Here is a 13,895-nt window from a genome sequence, read left to right on the forward strand (position 1 = left end):
AAAGGTGTTTGAGGGTACAGAGGGAAATACTGATTCATCTTCTTGGTTTTGGGGGAGCCCACAGATATCCTCTCTAAATTATTTCTAAAAGAGATTTGGGTCCTTTTTCTGAACTTTTGCTAAATTGGCTTGCACAGTAAACTAGGTTTTCGGTATGGAAATAAGAACTTTAGCTGAGTTAGAGCTGACTAGACTAGTTCTGGGGCTCTGATAAACAGAATGAAATGGGACTCTCCAGGAGGAGGAAGGCAGACATCTCAACCTGGCTTTCACCTCTCTTTCATCCAGTTCCTTGCTCACTATACTGGGTTGTTACTGACAATGGAAAGGTATCACACTGCAAGTGAAATCAACAAACATATATGCTTTAAATTTGTATTTGCTGAATTGAGAGAGAAACACTGATTTCTTGTTGCACTTCTTATGCAAATACTGTTTAATTCTTGTATTTGCCCTGACTAGGGATAGATCCCACAATCTTGACCTATTGGGACAATATTCTAACCAACTGAGCTACCCAGCCAGGGCATAAACATATTTTTAAATTTAAAGTCTGTTATTGTAAAAGAATTGCTAAATAAAATTTAAGAATCAGCTTTAGTATATGTGTGACACTTCATATACACATTTGCTTTTATAGCTTGTTCTGCCAAACATGGAAACCTGAGTACCACAGAGAACAGGAAAGACTGTCTATCCTACTCTAAACTGAGCAGGGAACATTAATTTCTGACGGGATCAAAGGAATACTTACATATCCCACATCAGGAGTAATTTTAAAGGTATTATGTTTCCTAACAATAACAATGGTTTTTAATATTCTTAACCTATCATTTCTTTGTGTATACGTAGTTCACTGCAACCTAGATTTCTATAAAGTTTAACTTTTTTTTTTTTTGACAGAGACAGAGTCAGAGAAGGACAGATACGGGCAGACAGACAGAAAAGGAGAGAGATGAGAAGCATCAATTCTTCGTTGCAGCCTCTTAGTTGTTCATTGATTGCTTTCTCATATGTGCCTTGACCAGGGGGCTACAGCAGAGTGAGTGACCCATTGCTCTAGCCAGCAACCTCTGGGCTCAAGCCAGTAACCATGGGGTCATATCTATGATCCCATGCTCAAGCCAGTGACCCTGCGCTCAAGCTGAATGAGCCCGTGTTCAAGCCGGTGACCTCAGGGTTTCAAACCTGAGTCCTCCGTGTCCCAGTCTGACGCTCTGTCCACTGCTCCACTGCCTAGTCAGGCTATATAAAGTTAACATATATTAAAATAAGGTGAATACAAATAAATCATATATGTGTGTTAATAAGTGTTTTGTGTGTGTATTTTTCTGAAGTGAGAAGTGGGGAGGCAGAAAGACAGACTCTGGCATGCCCACCAGGGGGCGATGCTCTGTCCATCTGGGCCGTTGCAACCAGAGCCATTGTAGCACCTCAGGCAGAGGCCATAGAGCCATCCTCTGCACTTGATCCAACTTTGCTCCAATGGAGCCTTGGTTGCGGGAAGGGAAGAGATAGAGAAAAAGGAGAGGGGGAGGGGTGGAGAAGCAGATGGTCACTTCTCCTGTGTGCCCTTACCAGGAACTGAACCTGGGACATCCATACACCTGGCAAATGCTCTACTGCTGAGCTAACCGGCCAGAGTTTATAAGTAACATGATAAGTTAAGCAATTTTGCCTTTCAACTGCATCTTGTACATGAATGAAGCATATAACTTGTAGGTTACCCCACAAGCACAAATTAAAGTTCTCTAATATATAAAGTACATCTCTCTTTCTTTCCTAGTATTTCAAGGACTGGTTAATAAAGAAATTATAGCTCATGGTTAGAAAGAATAAACATCATTAAAATGTCTATATTACCCAAAGCAATTTATAAATTCAATGTAATACCAATTAAAATACCAATGACATACTTCAAAGATATAGAACACATATTTCAAAAATTTATATGGAACCAAAAGAGAACACGAATAGTCTCAGCAATCTTAAAAAAGAATAATAAAGGGGGAGGTATCACACTTCCTGATATCAAGCTATACTACAAGGCCATTGTACTCAAAACAGCCTGGTACTGGCATAAGAACAGGCATATAGATCAATGGAACAGAACGGAGAACCCATAAATAAACCCACGGCTCTATGGACAACTGATATTTGACAAAGGAGGTAAGAGCATACAATGGAGTAAAGACAGTCTCTTTAACAAATGGTGTTGGGAAAATTGGACAGTTACCTGCAAAAAAATGAAACTAGACCACCAACTTACACCATTCACAAAATCAACTCAAAATGTAGAAAAGACTTGAATGTAATCCCTAAAACCATAAGCATCTTAGAAGAAAACATAGGCAGTAAGCTCTCTGACATCTCTCACAGCAATATATTTGCCGATTTATTTCCATGGGCAAGTGAAATAAAAGACAGGATAAACAAATGGGACTACATCAAACTAAAAAGCTTTTGTGCAGCTTATTGTCTTATAAAGACAATAAGAACAGAATAAAAAGACAAACTATACAACGGGAGAACATATTTGACAATACGTCTGATAAGGGGTTAATAACCAAAATTTATAAAGAACTTGTAAAACTCAACACCAGGAAGACAAACAATCCAATCAAAAAATGGGCAAAAGAAATGAATAGACACTTCTCCAAAGAGGACATACAGATGGCCAATAGGCATATGAAAAAATGCTAACATCACTAATCATTAGAGAAATGCAAATTAAAACCACAATGAGATATCACCTCTCACCAGTCAGAATGGCACTCATCAACAAAACAACACAGAATAAGTGCTGGTGAGGATGTGAAGAAAAGGGAACCCTCCTGCACTGCTGGTGGGAATGCAGACTGGTGCAACCACTGTGGAAAACAGTATGGAGATTCCTCAAAAAATTAAAAATGGAACTGCCTTTTGATCTAGCTACCCCACTCTTAGGAATATACCCCAAGAACACCATAGCACTTTTTCAAAAGGAGAAATGCACCCCTATGTTTATGGCAGCATTGTTCACAACAGCAAAGATCTGGAAACAGCCCAAGTGTCCATCTGTGGACGAGTGGATTAAAAAGCTTTGTTACAGGCCCTGGCCGGTTGGCTCAGCAGTAGAGCGTCGGCCTGGCGTGCAGGGGACCCGGGTTCGATTCCCGGCCAGGGCACACAGGAGAAGCGCCCATTTGCTTCTCCACCCCCTCCCTTCCTCTCTGTCTCTCTCTTCCTCTCCCACAGCCAAGGCTCCATTGGAGCAAAGATGGCCCGAGCGCTGGGGATGGCTCCTTGGCCTCTGCCCCAGGCGCTAGAGTGGCTCTGGTCGTGGCAGAGCGACGCCCCGGAGGGGCAGAACATCACCCCCTGATGGGCAGAGCGCCGCACCCTGGTGGGTGTGCCGGGTGGATCCCGGTCGGGCGCATGCGGGAGTCTGTCTGACTGTCTCTCCCCGTTTCCAGCTTCAGAAAAATGCAAAAAAAAAAGCTTTGTTACATATATACTACGGAATACTACTCAGCCATAAGAAATGATGACATCAGATCATTTACAACAACATGGATGGACCTTGATAACATTATACTGAGCAAAATAAGGAAAAAAAAACAACTAAGAACTCTATGATTCCATACATAGATGGGACATAAAAATGAGACTCAGACATGGACAAGAGTGTGGTGGTTACAGGGTGGGGGGAGGAGAAGGAGAGGGTTGGGGGAGGGGAGGGGCACAAAGAAAACCAGTTAGAAGGTGACGGAAGACAATTGGGCTTTGGGTGATGGGAATGCAGCATAATCAAATGTTAGAATAACCTAGAGATGTTTTATCAGAACATATGTACCCTGATTTATCAATGTCACCCCATTAAAATTAATTTTAAAAAGGGGAAAAAATTTTAAAAAGAATCAAATGAAATAACATTTGTCAAGCACTATTAAATAGTGTTTTACCCAATAAAATAAAAAGAAAAAAGAAATTACAATATGGCTTTCCTGCAGCAGATATCTGGAAGAGAGCTCTAGAAAACCAAGAGGGTCATGTGATGAAATAAAGGTGGTGAGACTATGCTATGCTGATTATGACTTTCTCTGTTCTCAGTAAAAGTTCTTCTTGTAGTTGATGAACACAAAATGACAGGATTTGCCCTGGACTTCCCATTTCTCTAAACATATGCAGCTTTCATTTATTTTTCTGTAAAGACAGTAGTAGGGATATACCGAAATACCTTTTGAAACTACTAATTAAGGCTCCTCCCCCAACTTTACTTCGTGTTCTCTCCACCTACCTTCCCTACCAGTTCAGTGAGACTCCCAATGCCGCAGGGACAGACACACGCAGCAGATCACAGAGAACAAGATTCAGTATCATGGCTTCTGAGTTTCAAATTTATTAATAGATATAAAGAAGCAAATTCTAAAAGCCAATACCTTTCAGTTGTAAGTGATGGGTTTCTGGGTTTTAAAAGACTAAGTAAAAAGGCTTACTAGAGTTTGCACAGTAAGCCATGGACTAAAAATAAGAACAGATGAAAAACCAATTCAACACAGCTACATAAAGTTTGCTGGGGAAGCAAGGAGAGGGAATCAAGTCAACAGAGAGTTAAGGTTAGATTGGCAATTGATGTCAACCTTTAACATTTTCTATACACAAAAATTATATATGACATCTTACAAGCCACAGTTATTTATAAGCTTTCATTACTTAGCATGTTTTCATTCCCAAGCATACTTTCTAAAACCATCTCCATCATTAAATGCATATGCACATTACTTTCAACGTACTTCAGGTTACTGTATTTAACTGTTGTGACATATTATAATTTAAACAAATTTTTGGCTTAGTTTGCATTACAAACAATACATGAAATGAACATTTGCATATATGTAGTACACTTAGTCATACTCTTTTCCAATTAATTTTTAAAATTTTAACTCTTCTTGTTCTTAACTTTCTCTCTCAACCCCATACTCAGATATTCAATATTAATAACCAGGTATACTCCAAACTTAAAATAAACACATTATCCAGTAACTGTCCTTAGATCAGGATTATTATTTGTGTAGTGGGCCCTTGTTTCTGCCCACCTGGTAACTCTTTCCCTTTTTTCTGTTACAGAGCCCAATTCTTTTAGGAAGCTTCTATCCCTCATTATATGCAGTCTTGGCGAGGGCTTCAATCAAGGTAAGGCTCCCTTCCCTGGCTAAGAAAAAGGCACATGATCCAAGGTAAACTAATCAAACTCTCTCTCCCGGAAACATAAGCCTTGAGCAGAATTATACAAAGGCAATAGAAGTCTATTGATTTTAACAACTGAATTTCAAAAAGAAATAGGATAGTTCCTGCTACCTGGATCCCTGGATCGTGGATTTTAGAAAGTGTGATCTGAACGTAGTAGCTAGCTACCAAATTTAAGACAAGAAAAATTTTTTTTTAACTTTTCTGGAGCTCTGACTTATCAGATGCCAGTGACTACCCTCTACTACCTAACGGCTGAAAAACAGCAACAAAAAAGACTGGAGAAAAGATCAATTTTTTTTCAGTGTCCTAGTAGAGAAATTTCATGACTTTAATGCATTTTCAGGTCAGAAAGACCTACAGTCAAATTCTAGCTCTGTCATCTATTAACTAGGTGATCTAGCACAAGTAACTTACTAAGAGGTAACTGGGTTTTTCTCCCTCATTTTTAGACTATAGTATGTGAACTGAAGATAAGTCATATATAGATATATAGATATAGATATATATGTCTGACAGACAGTAGGAAACCAATAAACTTATGCTATTGTTTCTGCTTAAATATTTTGGCACTTAAAACTTCACCAGGCTGCATTATATTACTCATGAGTTATTAATCTTAAACAAAAGACTGACAATATTACAAAGGGGGGGAAATCTTACAAATTAACTGAGTTCTGCTACAACTGTATATTTAGCAAAAATACTGTAGATTTTTACTTGGTAACATAATTCATTATGCCTGACATGGACACAGAAAAATATTTCCAAAAAGTGTGGTCAATGACCAACTGTTTCGTAATTGAGTGTTTTATAAATCAATCATCACCAGCAGTATTTCATAGTTCAAGTATCACCAACACTAAAATACCTTGGCAGGCAGGAAAAAATATTCAATATTCAGTGAGTTCTAACTGGCTTGCAACTTTCTCGCAAAAATAACTTTAATGAGGCCCTGGCCAGTTGGCTCAGTGGTAGAGCATTGGCCTGGCGTGCAGGAGTCCCGGGTTCGATTCCCGGCCAGGGCACACAGGAGAAGCACCCATCTGCTTCTCCACCCCTCCCCCTCTCCTTCCTCTCTGTCTCTCTTCCCCTCCCGCAGCCAAGGCTCCATTGGAGCAAAGATGGCCCGGGCGCTGAGGATGGCTCTGTGGCCTCTGCCTCAGGAGCTAGAATGGTCCTGGTTGCAACAGAGCAATGCCCCAGATGGGCAGAGCATCGCCCCCTGGTGGGCATGCCGGGTGGATCCCAGTCGGGCGCATGCGGGAGTCTGTCCGACTGCCTCCCCGTTTCCAACTTCAGAAAAATACAAAAAAATAATAATAAAAAAAATAACTTTAATGATAAGAAGATTTTTTGTCTTTTTATTTTTCCCACAGACATGTAACTTTATAAAAATCATACATACCTAGGTAAACACAAATTCATTATATACTAATATCTGTAAGCTAAACAAGAATTTTTATATTATCTGTAGGAAAAATTTAAATTCTTCATTATTATTTAAAGTACTATTTTCATCAATAAGGAAAGAATACTATTTTCAACAAATGATGCTAGAACAACTGGCTCTTCAGATGCAAAAGAATGAATGAAGCTGGACCCCTACTCATACCATACATGAAAATTAACTAAAAATGCATCACAGACCAAAATGTAAGGGTTAAAACTATATAACTACTATTTAGAAAATATAGGAGTAAATTCTTGTGACCTTGGATAAGACAATGGTTTTGCAAATAAAACACCATACATGAGTGACCAAAAGAAAATAAAGATAAACTAGATTACATCACAAATAAAATAATCTTTCCTACTTAGAGGCCAGACAACTGTTACCTAGTTGGTATCAAATAATAGTAACAATAAGACAACTAACATTTATTATTTATCGTGTGCTAGACATAGTTCTTAGCATTTAACACCTATTAGCTCATTTAATCCTCACAACAACCCCATACGTAAGAACTATCTCCATTTTATAAATTAGAAAAACAAAGCACAGAGTTAAGAAATATGCCCAAGGTTACAAAGCTAGTAAGTAGTAGAACAAGCATTAATACACAAGTAGTAGGCATTTTTTGCCACTATGCAATACTGCCTAAAAAATAATTTCACCGTTTGCGTGATTATTTTAAGATTTGTGGGCACTCTTCTCTCCAAGTTAGATGGTGCCTTCTCCCAAAACATTTGTGCACATGCGTTCAGCTTTCAGATAATTAATACAATTCTACCCATTACCACCACCATGCCTCTTCTCTGTTTCCAAACCACTGCCCTGTACTATTTAAAATATTGCAATGCAACAATAGTCATGGGCACTGCTTTGCTACCAGCACTCACACCCCTATGCTTTCTCAAAGGCCTGTGACAATAACACATCCCACTGTCATACTCAGGGTGCTCCAGACTTAGGCCACAGGAAGTCTCTCTTTACCCCAGAAAGAGTTAACTGCCTTCCTGGGTGTATACTTTAAAAAGACTGGTTTTCAAACTTGTTTGACTGGCCCACAGCAAGAAACATTTCTCACTGACATAGTACACAGATTCATACCTAAGTAAAATCAAAGTTTAATTCACTTAACACTTTGGCATATGCTCTGACACTTTTATTATCTTTCTTTTAATACTGATCACAACCCAACTGATTTCATAACCAACATATTAAAACCTGAAATTTGACAAACACTGAACTAGGGAATACAACATTAATGAAATTACCTGCTTTCTCATAAATAAAAACCTTGGCCCTGGCCCGTTGGCTCAGCGGTAGAGCGTCGGCCTGGCGTGTGGGGGACCCGGGTTCGATTCCCAGCCAGGGCACATAGGAGAAGCGCCCATTTGCTTCTCCACCCCCACCCCTCCTTCCTCTCTGTCTCTCTCTTCCCCTCCCGCAGCCAAGGCTCCATTGGAGCAAACATGGCCCGGGCGCTGGGGATGGCTCCTTGGCCTCTGCCCCAGGCGCTAGAGTGGCTCTGGTCGCGGCAGAGCGATGCCCAGGATGGGCAGAGCATCGCCCCCTGGTGGGCAGAGCATCGCCCCTGGTGGGCGTGCCGGGTGGATCCCGGTCAGGCGCATGCGGGAGTCTGTCTGACTGTGTCTCCCAGTTTCCAGCTTCAGAAAAATACAAAAAGAAAAAAGAAAAATAAATAAATAAATAAAAACCTTTATATTACTGCCCACTAGCCCTCAATATATATTTGGTAAAATGAACTTAAAAAAAAAAGTAGTTACCCATTATACCTTAAACTGGGCTTATTAGTAAATTTCAAAGACACATGTCTTCAGCAGCCTAAGTCTTTTTTTTTTTTTTTTTTTTTTTCATTTTTCTGAAGTTGGAAACGGGGAGAGACAGACAGACTCCCGCATGCGCCGGACCGGGATCCACCTGGCACACCCACCATGGGGCAATGCTCTGTCCACCAGGGGGCAATGCTCTGTCCACCAGGGGGCAATGCTCTGCCCATCCTGGGCGTCGCCATGTTGCGACCAGAGCCACTCTAGCGCCTGAGGCAGAGGCCACAGAGCCATCCCCAGCGCCCGGGCCATCTTTGCTCCAATGGAGCCTTGGCTGCGGGAGGGGAAGAGAGAGACAGAGAGGAAAGCACGGCGGAGGGGTGGAGAAGCAAATGGGCGCTTCTCCTGTGTGCCCTGGCCGGGAATCCAACCCGGGTCCTCCGCACGCTAGGCCGACGCTCTACCGCTGAGCCAACCGGCCAGGGCCTAAGTCTTTTTTTAAAGGGAAATATCCAAATAATTTTACATGAAAAAGTAGGTATAAATATATATTCCTAAGATATTTATTATGTCTGGGGTTGATCTTAAACGTGATGACAGCAGTGATTCTTATCACTTAAATTCATAATGCAGATTATTGTACTAACATATACATCCACATAAAACCTATTTGGCTTTTTTTTTTTAATTATGGAAGAAGGCAGACAAATCCAAAACTCTACATATTCTATATATTCTTCTATATAGTAAGAGCAGGAAGTCTAGTCCCCAATGTATTTTTTACCCTTCTCCTGTGACTTTACTGATAAGAAATGGCCATCCTGGTGAGGAAGGGGAAAATAAATGTTGTAAGTTGATAGTGGAAGTTCCAGAATGTCAAGCAGACTCCCAAGTGAAAGATTAAAAGGGTAATGGCAAGCAGTATGCCTAGTACTAAGTAGGTGGTCAATTAAACGTCTGCTGGATAAAAGAAGTATTATGATCTTTAAATCAGTCTTGCATCCACAGTCATATTTAACTGCCATCTATTTAAACTGCAGACTTGGATGGAAACTAAAACCAATCCCAAAGAAGTTGACCAAAGACACAAAACCAGTCAGTAGCCATGCTGGGCGCATTACCCAGTTCACTGTTTTCTTCTCTATTCTATTGCCACCTCAAAATAAATAGGCACACACTCAGGTAGATAATAGAGTGGACAGCAAAACATTTGTATAATGGAAAGAAGTTCCATGTTGATTTACTGTCTCTGCATATAAGACGATTTATATACGTATTACATACATTTTTTAAATTATGAAATTTGTTCTCTTAAATGGAATGTGGAATAAACTGACAAAAACTAAAGTAAATCTATTCTGACCCAATTATGGTTGCAAAGGACTACAAAAAATTACAAATTAAATATGTTTACTACAAAAGAAAAACAAAACCTGAAAATACCATTTAAGCCACCAGTCTCCTGTGACTCTGTGTAGGCACAAAGAAGAGACCTCAGTGCTGAAAAGAACAGCCAATTTACAAACCTAATCTATTGTATGTTGCAGATCTGCTCACATCATGAAATCTTGATACACAAAGCATTTCTGACTTTGACAAGCCATGAGATGGTATAAAATTAATCATAGTAAAGTGTGGGTTATTTTTAGCAAATAGAGCTAGAGATAGTAATATGAACCAGGTTTTACTGAAGATTTCTAATTCAGATACTGCAGGCAAATAAATTTAAAGACAGGCTTTGTTTTATACTAGTGTTCTAAAACACTGAGAGTTTCTGACATTAAATAAGAATCTTTATTTGTTCTTTTAGTTTAAAGACACTTAGAGGAATTAATTTGTAAGAAGATATTTAATTTTCGAGTTAAAGACTAAAGGTACTAGAATTACAATAACAATCTGATTCTTAAAAATTATTTTACCAAGAGCCTATAAAACATCCCTATGTCAATGAGAGTATCTAGCACCTGGACTTCCAAATAATGTGCAAAAAATGATAACTACTGATACTTTTAGGAGGAAATAAAAATGAACAAATTCATCTATTATATTAAGAACAAAAAAACCTTTACTTAATTAAATACATCTCTGAGCTTAATGAATGTTAAATGATATCAGATAGAAACTTAAAAAAAAAAAGACCTCAAACTTTTATTTCAATAGGAAGGTCACAGTTTTTGTGGTTTAAGGCTGTTAATCAGTCTGGCATTCAAGTTTCCTCCAGGACTGGGAACTCTTCCACTTTCCAACTTACTATCTGACCCTCTTATGAACACATGATAAAACAAAACTAGCCAAGGAACAACATTCGAGCATTTACTTCCAGCAGAGCATGTGTGCACTCTATTCTCTCCCCTACGAACAATGTATCAAATTCCCTTGTGTACTTGCAGGCAGACGTGGCCTACTTTAAAAACACTAGTCAAAAGGAGACTAATCTCCTTCTCCCTTAAAGTCCAAGAGAACATGCACAGAAGCCTTCTTATGCCCCTTCCAGACTCAAAATACCAAATTATTACAGGGATATAGTGTAAGAAGCAGTCAGTACATACCCATATTACAGTATGAGAGATCATCTGGATCAAATCCTGACTCTTAACATTTCCTTACCTCAGTTTTGTCAACAGAAAAATGAGGACTAAAAGAGTACCTACTTCACAAATCTGCCATGAGGATTAAAATGTTACATATATATGAACTGACACACTTAAAACACTTAAAATAGTAAATTCTATACTAAGTATTAGCTATTATTAATATTACTATTACTACCACCATCTATCACCATAGCACCGACTAGTGCTTTATACATACCCAAGAGCTCAATAAATTGTTTGAGTGAAACAATTAATATTCAAATAACTTTTAAAGATATCTCTAGGAATAAATGGAGGCTCAAAGGCCAAAAGATCAAATCCTAGGAGACCTAGGGAAAAAAAAATTCATCCCCCAAACTAATTAAACTTCATGAACAAATTAAGAAGAAAGACAAAGTATAAAACTGACAATCCAAATAAAACAAGTTTCTTTTTCCTTATAAAAATGAAAGAGACACTGTATGAAAGAACAGGATAGTTTCTGTATAGGAAATTAACCCCAAGAAACGGCTATTTCTAAAAATGTCATAATTTCTAATCTATCAACAATACTGGCATTCCCAGTCTCTACATTACTCACTTAAGTAGTAAGCTACCTCATTTACTACCTCACCTAGAAAAGTAGTATTAAGTTTAATTTATCCCACAAAGGTAATCCCTAACTCTAGCACTCTGGGTTTCATGTTTACTTTATTGGTATCCTTCACAATTTCATACTCTCATTATCTACCCCTTTACCCTTTATCAAACTTGAGATATTTCTAGTCATTATAATTTTGTCCTGATTCAGTTTTCTTGATTTATGTTAGCTGCTTATCCCCACATCTCCAGTTCCTCTGTGCTGACATCTATATACAGTCACTTATAAATTATGAAATACTTCTTACCAACAGATACTAGGATATTACTGTACAGTCAGGCAAGCCTAATAACTGATTCATCGGTACTACAATGACACAATTTTACTTTCAAATTACATATTAATTAAGTTTCCTCAAGGGACAATAAACCTATCTGGGCTGATAAGAGAAAGACTGATTTAGAGCCTAAGCAAGATTCTTAAAGGATTATTTATGAAAATATAATAGAAACAAAAAGCTTATATTTTAGTAATAACCACGCCTACTCTCACATAAGCTCTGTCTCATTTCTTAACAGTTGCATATCTTATATAGAGATGAATTCCGTAAGTTCTGTCAAGAATTGTTAAGCTTAACACTGATAATTTAAATTTCCCAAGCCTAGGTCTTCTGGTTTATTATCCATCAACAAACAAATGCTGTAATAGCTGAAAGAAAACACAGTTTGTCTTGTTTTACAGTTTAATTACTTACTAAATAGCAAATGCTGTGACATTTGAATAGTTACCATTCATCCAAGTTGCTTCCTGTTTAAAGAAATCCTTACCAGAAAAAAGATGATGGTAACATAGGAAATAGTAGAATTAATGAACATGTTAAGACTTAAGGTCCTGGGGAAACCCAAAAGCTCTGGGTGGTAAGATTATAAGAAATTCTAATTTTCTTCTTTATGCTTTTAGGTATTTCCTCAAATACTCTAAAATTATAGATATTACTTTATAAATAGACATATACAATTATATATGTATATTTTATTGAGAGCAACTGGGTAAGAAAAGGACAACAGTATATGTAATATAATTTTCATACAGTTTTTCTCAAAGTCTTTTAAGCAAGTGTTTACTAACAGAATACCATGGTATATAAAATGTTATAACTATTCAGAGCTTAAAATAGTATCTAGTAGAAAATGCAACCAATAAATGTTTGTTGACTGTATTAACTTCTTAATTCTAATGGAACTTAATATTAAAAAGTGTTTTCAGAATACAAACTATACTTCAAATAAAACAAGCTAAATATGCTCAAGAAAATCGTGATTTCTTTATTTCATAAATAGTTTGTGCTAAACCATAAAATGAGTTTATAACACTATGCAGTAATTCACACTAATGTAGATTGTAAATAATGTCATCTAAGATAGTTTTCTTTAAGTTCAATTTTTTTTCTAGAATAACAATTGCCAACAGTCTGTTTTTAGTATAACCAGTTTAAGAAAAATGAGTAAAAAGTACTTTAATAAATATGTAATCAGTTTTAAGGAGACTCTGACAATACCTGCCAAAATATTTATATGAATGCTGGATGCTTTTCTGGTTTTTACAAACTATTGACTATTATTTTTTTCTGATGTGTAAAACTTGCTCTAAATATTTTTATCATATCAATTTTAAAAGCTACCCGTGTAAGATAATGTAGTTAATGTTAATCAGTTGAAATGCATATTAAATGAAAAATATTAATATAAAAATGTATTCATCTTTACTGGCATTTCATAGTGTTCTAAAATGCTGGTAGAGCTTTTACTATAAATTTGCGATGTGAAAGCTACATGGTAATTGGCAGCAGCTGAAATATAATAGTACATAGACATATACTTGATTTCTCTGTGTAAATTTAAAAAAACATAAGCTTTCCAAAGGAAGAAAAACATTGTTTTAGATGCCAATCAACACTATATTAGTTAGCTGTAAAAGCAGATTAATTCATTCTCCCGGTTAAATAGAAAGAGGATTTCACACAGAAGATGGAGTCGGAGTCCGACGTGATCTGAAGCAGTACTAATCTGCACAGAGAAAACAATCAGAAAGAGCTACAGAACATTCAGAACATTGCATTTGCCCTTACTAACAACCCAGGCCAACTAAACAACATACTGCAGTATTTAAAGGACAATGAGAACCTGTTTAAATCAGAGAACAGCCCAGCCGCATGCAAAACATACCAACAGGGGATTCATAGCAAGGGTATGGTA

General features: G+C 37.6%; 1 protein-coding gene across 7 annotated transcripts in view; it reads right to left on the bottom strand.

Annotated features, from left to right (window-relative positions):
• Positions 1 to 13,895, bottom strand: part of CLCN3 (chloride voltage-gated channel 3) — a 104,198-nt gene that overhangs the window by 41,565 nt on the left and 48,738 nt on the right. The gene's annotated exons all lie outside the window — the stretch shown is intronic.

This window comes from Saccopteryx bilineata, chromosome 1 (genome assembly GCF_036850765.1).
Source record: "Saccopteryx bilineata isolate mSacBil1 chromosome 1, mSacBil1_pri_phased_curated, whole genome shotgun sequence".
Classification (NCBI taxonomy): domain Eukaryota; kingdom Metazoa; phylum Chordata; class Mammalia; order Chiroptera; family Emballonuridae; genus Saccopteryx; species Saccopteryx bilineata.